Source organism: Phyllobates terribilis, unplaced genomic scaffold, assembly GCF_046119375.1.
Source record: "Phyllobates terribilis strain yellow unplaced genomic scaffold, ASM4611937v1 Scaffold_2375__1_contigs__length_136977, whole genome shotgun sequence".
In the NCBI taxonomy this organism is placed as follows: domain Eukaryota; kingdom Metazoa; phylum Chordata; class Amphibia; order Anura; family Dendrobatidae; genus Phyllobates; species Phyllobates terribilis.
The window spans coordinates 50,001-61,958 of record NW_027365133.1 but is presented as its reverse complement, the minus strand read 5'-3'; positions in this window follow the sequence as shown (position 1 = coordinate 61,958).

Genomic DNA, 11,958 nt, shown 5'->3' with positions numbered 1-11,958 from the left:
CCCCCCTGGCCAGCTAGGACGCGGCTGCTGGTGGTGGTGTCCCCCCTGGCCAGCTGGGACCCGGCTCCTGGTGGTCTTATATGTATATATTGTATCATTATATATTTATATTATGTCAAATTAATTTCCCTTTTTTTTTTTTCTTCAGTTAGATAACGAATCATTGTGGAGACACGGCTCTCTAGCCTCCATGATAACGCAACCCGGCTATCCTCTTCTAACTTGGTTTGAGTATATATGTATATGTGTGTATATGTATGGCGTGAGCCAGCAGAGGCCGTCTACCCCCTGGCCAGCTGGGACGCGGCTCCTGGTGGTGGTGTCGTCCCCCCTGGCCAGCTGGGACTCGGCTGCTGGTGGTGGTGTCGTCCTCCCTGACCAGCTGGGACTTGGCTGCTGGTGGTGGTGTCTCCCCCCTGGCGAGCTGGGACGCGGCTGCTGGTGGTGGTGTCGTCCCCTAGCCAGCTGGGACGCGGCTGCTGGTGGTGGTGTCGCCCCCCCTGGCCAGCTGGGACGCGGCTGCTGGTGGAGGTGTCGTCCCACCTGACCAGCTGGGACGCGGCTGCTGGTGATGTCCCCATTGGCCAGCTGGGATGCGGCTGCTGGTGGTGATGTTGTCCCGCCTGGCCAGCTGGGATGCGGCTGCTGGTGGTGGTGTCGTCCCGCCTGGCCAGCTGGGACGCGGCTGCTGGTGGTGGTGTCGTCCCCGCTGTCCTGCTGGGATGCGGCTGCTGGTGGTGGTGTCGTCCCCCCTGGCCAGCTGGGACGCGGCTGCTGGTGGTGGTGTCGTCCCCCCTGGCCAGCTGGGACGCGGCTGCTGGTGGTGGTGTCCCCCCTGGCCAGCTGGGATGCGGCTGCTGGTGGTAGTGTCCCCCCTGGCCCGTTGGGACGCGGCTGCTGGTGGTGTCGTCCCGCCTGGTCAGCTGGGACACGGCTGCTGGTGGTGGTGTCGCCCCCCCTGGCCAGCGGGTACAGACACCTGAATGCCCGCACCTCTGACAGTGGGAGTGACCCAGGGTCTAAAAAATGGCAAAGTCCCTTCATTTTAAGTAAATCCGGTTACTTAGCAGAACATAGTACAGATGTTAACCGGATGTACCCAAAGTTTATTCACCCTAATCCCGTTACTTACCAGAACATGGTGCAGATGTTAACCGGATGTACCCAAAGTTTATTCACCCTAATCCCGTTACTTACCAGAACATGGTGCAGATGTTAACCGGATGTACCCAAAGTTTATTCACCCTAATCCCGTTACTTAGCAGAACATAGTACAGATGTTAACCGGATGTACCCAAAGTTTATTCACCCTAATCCCGTTACTTAGCAGAACATGGTACAGATGTTAACCGGATGTACCCAAAGTTTATTCACCCTAATCCCGTTACTTAGCCGAACATGGTACAGATGTTAACCGGATGTACCCAAAGTTTATTGACCCCACTCCGGACACCTGGATGCCCGCACCCCCTATTCCGGACACCTGGATGCCCGCACCTCTGACAGTGGGAGTGACCCAGGGTCTAAAAAACGACAAAGTCCCTTCATTTTGAGTAATTCCGGTTAAGTAGTATAACGCAACCCGGCTACCCTCTTCTTCCTTGGTTTGAGTATATATGTGTGTATGTGTATGGCGTGAGCCAGCAGAGACCGTCTGCCACCTGGCCGGCTGGGACGCGGCTGCTGGTGGTGGTGTCGTCCTCCCTGGCCCGCTGGGACGCGGCTGCTGGTGGTGGTGGTGTCCGTCCCCCCCCCCCCCCCGGCCAGCTGGGACGCGACATCTGGTGGTGGTGTCCCCCCCCCCCCCCCCCTCCCTGTCCAGCTGGGACGCGGCTGCTGGTGGTGGTGTCGTCCCGCCTGGCCAGCTGGGACGCGGGTGGTGGTGTCGTCCCCTCTGGCCAGCTGGGACGCGGCTGCTGGTGGTGGTGTCGTCCCCCCTGGCCAGCTGGAACGCGGCTTCTTGTGGTGGTGTCGTCCCCCCTGGCCAGCGGGGACACGGCTGCTGGTGATGGTTTGTGTTAAAGGGGCTTCTGAGACACTTTCGCCCGGGGCCCAGAAAAACCTGGAGCCGGCCCTGAGGGTGAGAGTCTGTCGCCTTATCTCATATTTTTGTTTTTTTAACACAGCTGTAATGTACACAGGGACATGTTAGTGTATAATCCTACAATAAGGTCATATGTTACGTGTGCTATGGGCTATGGTGAAGGCAGCAGAAATCTGTAAAACCAGGGTTCCCTGTGGTGTATAATGCAGATGAGGGACACGGTCATTAATCCCCCTGACTGGAGAGAGACCTCTTTATAAAATGCATCCTAGCTGAATATAGCACGTTATCTCAGACGGAGCCCCCCAACGCCAGGCTGTGTGGGAACAATCTCAGAGTTGGGTAGTTCTGTCACTGTATGTGAAATCTGTGTAAAATATATATATATATATATATATATATACTGATAATGTATGTAAAGCTCTGCGGAATATGTTAGCGCTATATAGAAATAATCGATTATTATTATTACTATATAATTGCCTTGTGCTTCCAGTTCCGTAACCGAAATCCCACGTCGCTGAACCAATCCCGGCCGGCCAGAACCAATCAAGGACAGGCGCAGTCCAGCCAAACAATTGCCGCGGGAATTGAACCATGCTCACCGGAAGTGGAACCCACCCGCCGCCAGGAGTCGCCTGGACCCGCCATCGCTAGGACCCCTTCCCCCATTCCCCTTCGCCCGACATCGCCACTGCACTGCCTGCAGCCACCTCCGTGCACAGGCCGCAAGCCGCGGTCTTTCCTAGAGGCTGTGGCTGCACGGAGGTGGGTGCAGACGGCGCTGCAGCAATGTAGGGTGAGGGGACACATATATACACACCGCATGTATATATACACACACACACACTCACTGAGAGATCACATGACTGTGACATCACCAAAGGCCCTTGAGCAGGTATAGACCGCAGCTCCCCTGCTCTGCCCCTCTCTTCCCCCGCTTTATCCCCTCTCTGCCCCGATGTCCCCTCCTGTGCTCCACTGACTCCTCTGCTGTCCGCCGCTGTGCTCCACTCACCCCCCCCTCCTCTACTTGCTCTGCTTCACTGACCCCTTCTCTGCTCCACTGTGCTCTGCTCCGCTGACCCCTTCTCTGCTCTGCTGACCTTCTCTGTTCCACTATTCCTACTGTGCGCCACTGACCCTTCTCTGCTTCGCTATCCCCCACTTTGCTCCGCTGTCCCCTTTTCTGCTCCGCTGTCCCCCTCTGTGGTCTGCTAACCCCTTCTCTGGTGTCCCCCGCTATGCTCCACTGACCCTTTCTCTACTCTGCTGTCCCCCACTATGCTCTGCTGTCTCCCATTATGCTCTGCTTACCCCTTCTCTGCAGTCTCCCGCTGTGCTCCACTGACCCTTCTCTGCTAACCCCCGCTGTACTCTGCTGAACCCTTCCCTGCTTTGCTGTCCCCCACTCTGCTCCGCTGACCCCTTCTCTGCTCTAATGTCCCCTGCTGTGCTCCGCTGTACCCTGCTTTGCTTGCTATGCTCCGCTGACCCCTTCTCTGCTGTCCGCCGCTGTGCTCCACTGACCCCTTCTCTGCTCTTCTGTTCCCCGCTGTGCTCCACTGACCCCTTCTCTGCTCTAATATCCCCGCTGTACCCTGCTTTGCTTGCTATGCTCCACTGACCCCTTCTCTGCTGTCCGCCGCTGTGCTCCACTGACCCCTTCTCTGCTCTTCTGTTCTCCGCTGTGCTCCACTGTACCCTGCTTTGCTTGCTATGCTCCACTGACCCCTTCTCTGCTGTCCGCCGCTGTGCTCCACTGACCCCTTCTCTGCTCTTCTGTTCCCCGCTGTGCTCCACTGTACCCTGCTTTGCTTGCTATGCTCCACTGACCCCTTCTCTGCTGTCCGCCGCTGTGCTCCACTGACCCATTCTCTGCTGTCCCCCATTGTGCTCCGCTGTCCCCACTGTGCTCTACTGTCTCCCACTGTCCCCCCGCTGTCTCGCTCTCTGCTACTACCGTCACTCTGCTCTACCCGCTCACGCCTACTCTGCCCGCTCTCACCCGCTGCATGAGATCAAGCACGTGGGATGGAGGGCAGAAAGCGAACACTGCGGGGGCAGATCCAGCACGGGGGGGCAGTGACCCAGGGTCTAAAAAACGACAAACTCCCTTCATTTTGAGTAAATGCGGTTAAGTAGTAGCATATAGTGCAGATGTTCACCGGATTAGGGAAACATGGACTTCGGTTACCGACTGCGCTATATGCTACAAATTAACTGGATTTACCCAGTTTAGGGAAAATGGAATTTGGGTAAATCCGGTTAACTATGGCCTGTGATTGGCTGAGGCAGTCACATTTTCTGGTCAGTACAGCCCAGCAGCAGCCTTTATATACACCCCAGCAGCAGCCTCTATATACAGCCCAGCAGCCTCTATATACAGCCCAGCAGCCTCTATATACACCCCAGCAGCCTCTATATACACCCCAGCAGCTTCTATATACAGCCCAGCAGCCTCTATATACTTCCCATCAGCCTCTATATACAGCCCAGCAGCCTCTATATACAGCCCAGCAGCCTCTATATACACCCCAGCAGCTTCTATATACACGCCAGCAGCAGCAGCCTCTATATATACTCCAGCAGCCTCTATATACACCCCAGCAGCCTACATGCATATTCTAGAATACCCAATGCGTTAGAATCGGGCCACCATCTAATATATATATATAATTTATTTTTTTCTATTTAGGTAACCAAGCGTTGGAGACTTCAATAACTCCTTTAGATGTTTATTGGCAAAAAAAAGGGGCTTGAGATTTCCAAATATGGATGTCATGTCTGGATGGCATTTGTGCTAGATTGACAGAGTTATGAATAAATGACAAGGCTCATTCATGCAGAATTTCCTTTGTTTTTACAAAAGTACATTTATGAATTTATTATTTTTTTGTGCTAAATGTTTGTCCTCTGCCTCATTACTTTTTCCAGTAAATAAAATGTTTTAAATAAAAGTTTGAGATGGTTTTGTTTGCTTCTCTGGTATAGTGCTGGGGTAGTGTTAATAGAAAATATTTCTCCATATTCAGCATCTGAATGTATCTATTCCTGCTGATAATGCATCTTGGAGGCTGCTGCAACATGCATTATTGTTAGGAAGATGCACGATCCTGGATACCGATGCTGCAATTTGGCATCTAGGATACTGCGTGAAATTCTGGGAAAGGCGCACACAACTGCAGCAGCGACACTTGCCTGGCTGTCTCCAGCGCTGTGGAGTCGGTAAGCCAAAGCACTGACTCCGACTCCATGACTCTGACTCCTTCCTACATTGCTGATGTTTAGGTGATACATTTATTCTAGCATCATGTGAACATAAGCCTTTTAATCATTATTGTAACAATCAAGATATGTAGAACATAATAATTTGCAAATATTGCATTGAACTACCGTACCCAATTTATTATATATTTTTGGAGTCTGAGTCGGTCCTTTTTATACCGGCTCCACCAAAATTGGCACCGACTCAGGCTCCACGACTCCGACTTTGACTCCACAGCTCTGGTCTCTGATGCACCATCACTGACACAGATGCAACATAACCCAGCGAGCATACGCACTTGCGCTGCTGCCATATTTTTACACTACGGAGTAGAGTGTGCCCACAGAGACAATCAAGAACACTAAGCAATGGGAGGCTATCTACCTACATAATTGGCAGTTCGCGCGGTGCACGAATCCCATAAGGCACCGCGGCCGTGCCCGGCAGGAAGCACATGAGTGCCCCAAGATGGCACAGGACACCCTGGCTGCACCCGCCACTTCAAACGCTGCTGCAAGCACAGCCAGACACACCGCCAGAGATGCCACCACTGCCAGAGCCGCCCCTGGGGTCGCCGCTGGATCCACCAAACACGCTGCCACCACCAAATAACCCCATGCCACTGGCAGACCCGCCAGAGCACACACACACTCATCGGTGCTCTGTGGCTCCACGCTGGATTCCGCCCGACCGCCGATCTCTCTCCGCTGCTGTACCCTACATGTAGCATCCCGTACATTACGGTAAGCTCGCCCAATCACAGGAAGCAGCCGCCAGCCAATCACAGACCAGCAGCTAACGTCGGCACATGATGTTACAGCCGTCCCTCTGATTGGGTGCCGGATACTTCCTCTGATTGAGCACCGTATGCTTCCTCTCATTGGTCCGTGCTTACCGTAACGTACACGTATGATACGGTACGTACATGTCCGCTACGCCAGCCCAGACCGCCAGCCGCCCAGAATACAGCGATGACCGCGGAGGACCTGGGAGTGTGTGTGTGTGTCAGAGAGAGCAGACAGGGGGAGAGCACATGAGGCACACAGCTCAAAACACAGAGCACAGGACACCAAAACACATCACACAGGGAGGCAGAAGGGGAAAAGGAGCAGAGACGGGGGAGAAGGAGCAGAGATGGGGGAGAAGGAGCAGAGACGGGGGAGAAGGAGCAGAGATGGGGGAGAAGGAGCAGAGACGGGGGAGAAGGAGCAGAGACGGGGGAGAAGGAGCAGAGACGGGGAGAAGGAGCAGAGACGGGGGAGAAGGAGCAGAGGGGGAGAAGGAGCAGAGACGGGGGAGAAGGAGCAGAGACGGGGGAGAAGGAGCAGAGACGGGGGAGAAGGAGCAGAGACGGGGGTGAAGGAGCAGAGATGGGGGAGAAGGAGCAGAGACGGGGGAGAAGGAGCAGAGACGGGGGAGAAGGAGCAGAGACGGGGAGAAGGAGCAGAGATGGGGGAGAAGGAGCAGAGACGGGGGAGAAGGAGCAGAGACGGGGGAGAAGGAGCAGAGACGGGGGAGAAGGAGCAGAGATGGGGGTGAAGGAGCAGAGACGGGGGAGAAGGAGCAGAGACGGGGGAGAAGGAGCAGAGACGGGGAGAAGGAGCAGAGACGGGGGAGAAGGAGCAGAGATGGGGGAGAAGGAGCAGAGACGGGGAGAAGGAGCAGAGACGGGGGAGAAGGAGCAGAGACGGGGGAGAAGGAGCAGAGACGGGGGTGAAGGAGCAGAGATGGGGGAGAAGGAGCAGAGACGGGGGAGAAGGAGCAGAGACGGGGGAGAAGGAGCAGAGACGGGGAGAAGGAGCAGAGACGGGGGAGAAGGAGCAGAGACGGGGGAGAAGGAGCAGAGACGGGGGAGAAGGAGCAGAGATGGGGGAGAAGGAGCAGAGGGGGAGAAGGAGCAGAGACGGGGGAGAGTTCACAGGGCAATTTCACCGCCCTCCCGACGCGATAGCATCTGGCCCATTTCAAGTTCACATATAATGTCCCGCTTATATAAAGGCAGGCCACACCCAACTTAGCAATGACAGCAAAAAATATATATATATATATGAACAGGCAGTATAGGTGCATGTTTACCAAGGCCTCAAAAGAGCAAAACCAAAGGGAGAAAAAAGAAAAAAAAATGAGCAAATACCTTTAAAAAAGAAAAACAATATATGGCATAGAGCATGGAAATAAAAATAGGGTACTTGGTAACATTATGTTGATCGAAATAAATGTAAAAGCCATCCCACTGCGTCAAGGTGACCCATTCGGCTTGGTCCTAAGCTAGTGTCAAATATTAAAACATTACCAGTTGTCCAGTGTCGTATGTATGATAAGGACTTAGCAGGTCCCGGGGACCAATGGTGAACACTAATCAATCTGAGGCTAATCACATATAATGTCCAGCACTGTCATGGGGGGGAGTAATGGGCCATAACCCCTGGAGGTCATTTCGGGCATAAGACACCTGAATGCCCGCACCTCTGATAGTGGAAGTGACCCAGGGTCTAAAAAATGATAAAGTCCCTTCATTTTGAGTAAATCCGGTTAATTAGCAGAACATGGTACAGGAGTTAACCGTATTTACCCAAGGTTTATTGACCCCATTCCGGACAAATATCTGAAAATTGGCAAAAACAACTAAGTATGAAGGACTCATCGGAGGAATCGCTCTGGAACTGAAATCGGATGCGCGCACTGACATGCTCCCCTCTCTGGAAGTCTGACACAAGTGAGAAAATTTTCTAAGTCCCAAAAAATTTTTTTTTTCAACTTTTTTTCAATTTTCCCCCTGTGGGATATATATTTTACCCACACATTTGGAGCCCTCCTGGGATGCCCTCTAACATACTAGAACCTCATTTTGTGGAAGTTTTCACAAAATTGTGAAATTTTCAAAAAAATCTAAAATTTTGCAAAAACGACTAAGTATCAAGGACTCATCGGAGGAATCGCTCTGGAACTGAAATCGGATGCGCGCACTGACATGCTCCCCTCTCTGGAAGTCTGACAGAAGTGAGAAAATTTTCTAAGTCCCAAAAAATTTTTTTTTTCAACTTTTTTTCAATTTTCCCCCTGTGGGATATATATTTTACCCACACTTTTGGAGCCCTCCTGGGATGCCCTCTAACATATTATAACCTCATTTTGCGGATGTTTTCACAAAAAGTGAAATTTTCAAAAAAGTGAAATTTTTTCAAAAAACGACTAAGTATCAAGGACTCATCGGAGGAATCGCTCTGGAACTGAAATCGGATGCGCGCACTGACATGCTCCCCTCTCTGGAAGTCTGACACTTGTGAGAAAATTTTCTAAGTCCAAACATTTTTTTTTTCAACTTTTTTTCAATTTTCCCCCTGTGGGATATATATTTTACCCACACTTTTGGAGCCCTCCTGGGATGCCCTCTAACATATTATAACCTCATTTTGCGGATGTTTTCACAAAAAAGTGAAATTTTCAAAAAAGTGAAATTTTTTGAAAAAACGACTAAGTATCAAGGACTCATCGCGCGAATCGCTCTGGAACTGAAATCGGATGCGCGCACTGACACGCTCCCCTCTCTGGAAGTCTGACACAAGTTGAAAAATTTTGTAAGTCCCAAAAAATTTTTTTTTTCAACTTTTTTTCAATTTTCCCCCTGTGGGATATATATTTTACCCACACATTTGGAGCCCTCCTGGGATGCCCTCTAACATAGTATAACCTCATTTAGCGGAGGTTTTCACAAAAAAGTGAAATTTTCAAAAAAGTCAAAAATTTTGCAAAAACGACTAAGTATCAAGGACTCATCGCGCGAATCGCTCTGGAACTGAAATCGGATGCGCGCACTGACATGCTCCCCTCTCTTGAAGTCTGACACAAGTTGAAAAATTTTCTAAGTCGAAAAAAAAATTTTTTTTCAACTTTTTTTCAATTTTCCCCCTGTGGGATATATATTTTACCCACACATTTGGAGCCCTCCTGGGATGCCCTCTAACATACTAGAACCTCATTTTGTGGAAGTTTTCACAAAATTGTGAAATTTTCAAAAAAGTTAAATTTTTTGAAAAAACGACTAAGTATCAAGGACTCATCGGAGGAATCGCTCTGGAACTGAAATCGGATGCGCGCACTGACATGCTCCCCTCTCTGGAAGTCTGACACATGTGAGAAAATTTTCTAAGTCCAAACATTTTTTTTTCAACTTTTTTTCAATTTTCCCCCTGTGGGATATATATTTTACCCACACTTTTGGAGCCCTCCTGGGATGCCCTCTAACATACTAGAACCTCATTTTGCGGATGTTTTCACAAAAAAGTGAAATTTTCAAAAAAGTGAAATTTTTTGAAAAAACGAGTAAGTATCAAGGACTCATCGGAGGAATCGCTCTGGAACTGAAATCGGATGCGCGCACTGACATGCTCCCCTCTCTGGAAGTCTGACAGAAGTTGAAAAATTTTCTAAGTCCCAAAAAAATTTTTTTTAAACTTTTTTTCAATTTTCCACCTGTGGGATATATATTTTACCCACACATTTGGAACCCTCCTGGGATGCCCTCTAAAATAGTAAATCCTCATTTAGCAGATATTTTCACAAAAAATGAAATTTTCAAAAAAGTCAGAAAATTACACTAATCAATCTGAGGCTAATCACATATAATGTCCAGCACTGTCATGGGGGAGTAATGGGCCATAACCCCTGGAGGTCATTTCGGGCATAAGACACCTGAATGCCCGCACCTCTGATAGTGGAAGTGGCCCAGGGTCTAAAAAACGGCAAAGTCCCTTCATTTTGAGTAAATCCGGTAAATTAGCAAAACATGGTATAGATGGTAACCGGATGTACCCAAAGTTTATTCACCCTAATCCCGTTTATTAGCAGAACATGGTACAGATGGTAACCGGATTTACCCAAAGTTTATTGACCCCACTCCGGACAAATATTAAAACATTACCAGTTGTCCAGTGTCGTATGTATGATAAGGACTTAGCAGAGTCCGGGGACCAATGGTGAACACTAATCAATCTGAGGCTAATCACATATAATGTCCAGCACTGTCATGGGGGGGTAATGGGCCAGAACCCGTAGAGGTCATTTCGGGCATCAGACACCTGAATGCCCGCACCTCTGATAGTGGAAGTGACCCAGGGTCTAAAAAACGGCAAAATCCCTTCATTTTGAGTAAATCCGGTAAATTAGCAAAACATGGTACAGATGGTAACCGGATGTACCCAAAGTTTATTCACCCTAATCCGGTTTATTTTGCAGAACATGGTACAGATGGTAACCGGATGTACCCAAAGTTTATTCACCCCACTCCGGACAAATATCAGAAAATTGGCAAAAACGACTAAGTATCAAGGACTCATCGGGCAAATCGCTCTGGAACTGAAATCGGATGCGCGCACTGACATGCTCCCCTCTCTGGAAGTCTGACACATGTGAGAAAATTTTCTAAGTCCAAACATTTTTTTTTTCAACTTTTTTTCAATTTTCCCCCTGTGGGATATATATTTTACCCACACACATTTGGAGCCCTCCTGGGATGCCGTCTAACATATTATAACCTCATTTTGCGGATGTTTTCACAAAAAAGAGTCGTTTTTTCAAAAAATTTCACTTTTTTGAAAATTTCAAAGTATCAAGGACTCATCGGAGGAATCGCTCTGGAACTGAAATCGGATGCGCTCACTGACATGCTCCCCTCTCTGGAAGTCTGACAGAAGTTGAAAAATTTTCAAAAGTCCCAAAAAAATTTTTTTTAAACTTTTTTTCAATTTTCCACCTGTGGGATATATATTTTACCCACACATTTGGAACCCTCCTGGGATGCCCTCTAACATAGTAAAACCTCATTTAGCAGATATTTTCACAAAAAATGAAATTTTCAAAAAAGTCAGAAAATTACACTAATCAATCTGAGGCTAATCACATATAATGTCCAGCACTGTCATGGGGGAGTAATGGGCCATAACCCCTGGAGGTCATTTCGGGCATAAGACACCTTAATGCCCGCACCTCTGATAGTGGAAGTGACCCAGGGTCTAAAAACTGGCAAAGTCCCTTCATTTTGAGTAAATCCGGTTAATTAGCAGAACATGGTACAGATGTTAACCAGATGTACCCAAAGTTTATTCACCCTAATCCCGTTTATTAGCAGAACATGGTACAGATGTTAACCGGATTTACCAAAAGTTTATTGACCCCACTCCGGACAAATATTAAAACATTACCAGTTGTCCAGTGTCGTATGTATGATAAGGACTTAGCAGAGTCCGGGGACCAATGGTGAACACTAATCAATCTGAGGCTAATCACATATAATGTCCAGCACTGTCATGGGGGGGTAATGGGCCAGAACCCCTGGGGGTCATTTCGGGCATCAGACACCTGAATGCCCGCACCTCTGATAGTGGAAGTGACCCAGGGTCTAAAAACCGGCAAAGTCCCTTCATTTTGAGTAAATCCGGTAAATTAGCAAAACATGGTATAGATGGTAACCGGATGTACCCAAAGTTTATTCACCCTAATCCCGTTTATTAGCAGAACATGGTACAGATGGTAACCGGATTTACCCAAAGTTTATTCACCCCACTCCGGACAAATATTAAAACATTACCAGTTGTCCAGTGTCGTATGTATGATAAGGACTTAGCAGGGCCCGGGGACCAATGGTGAA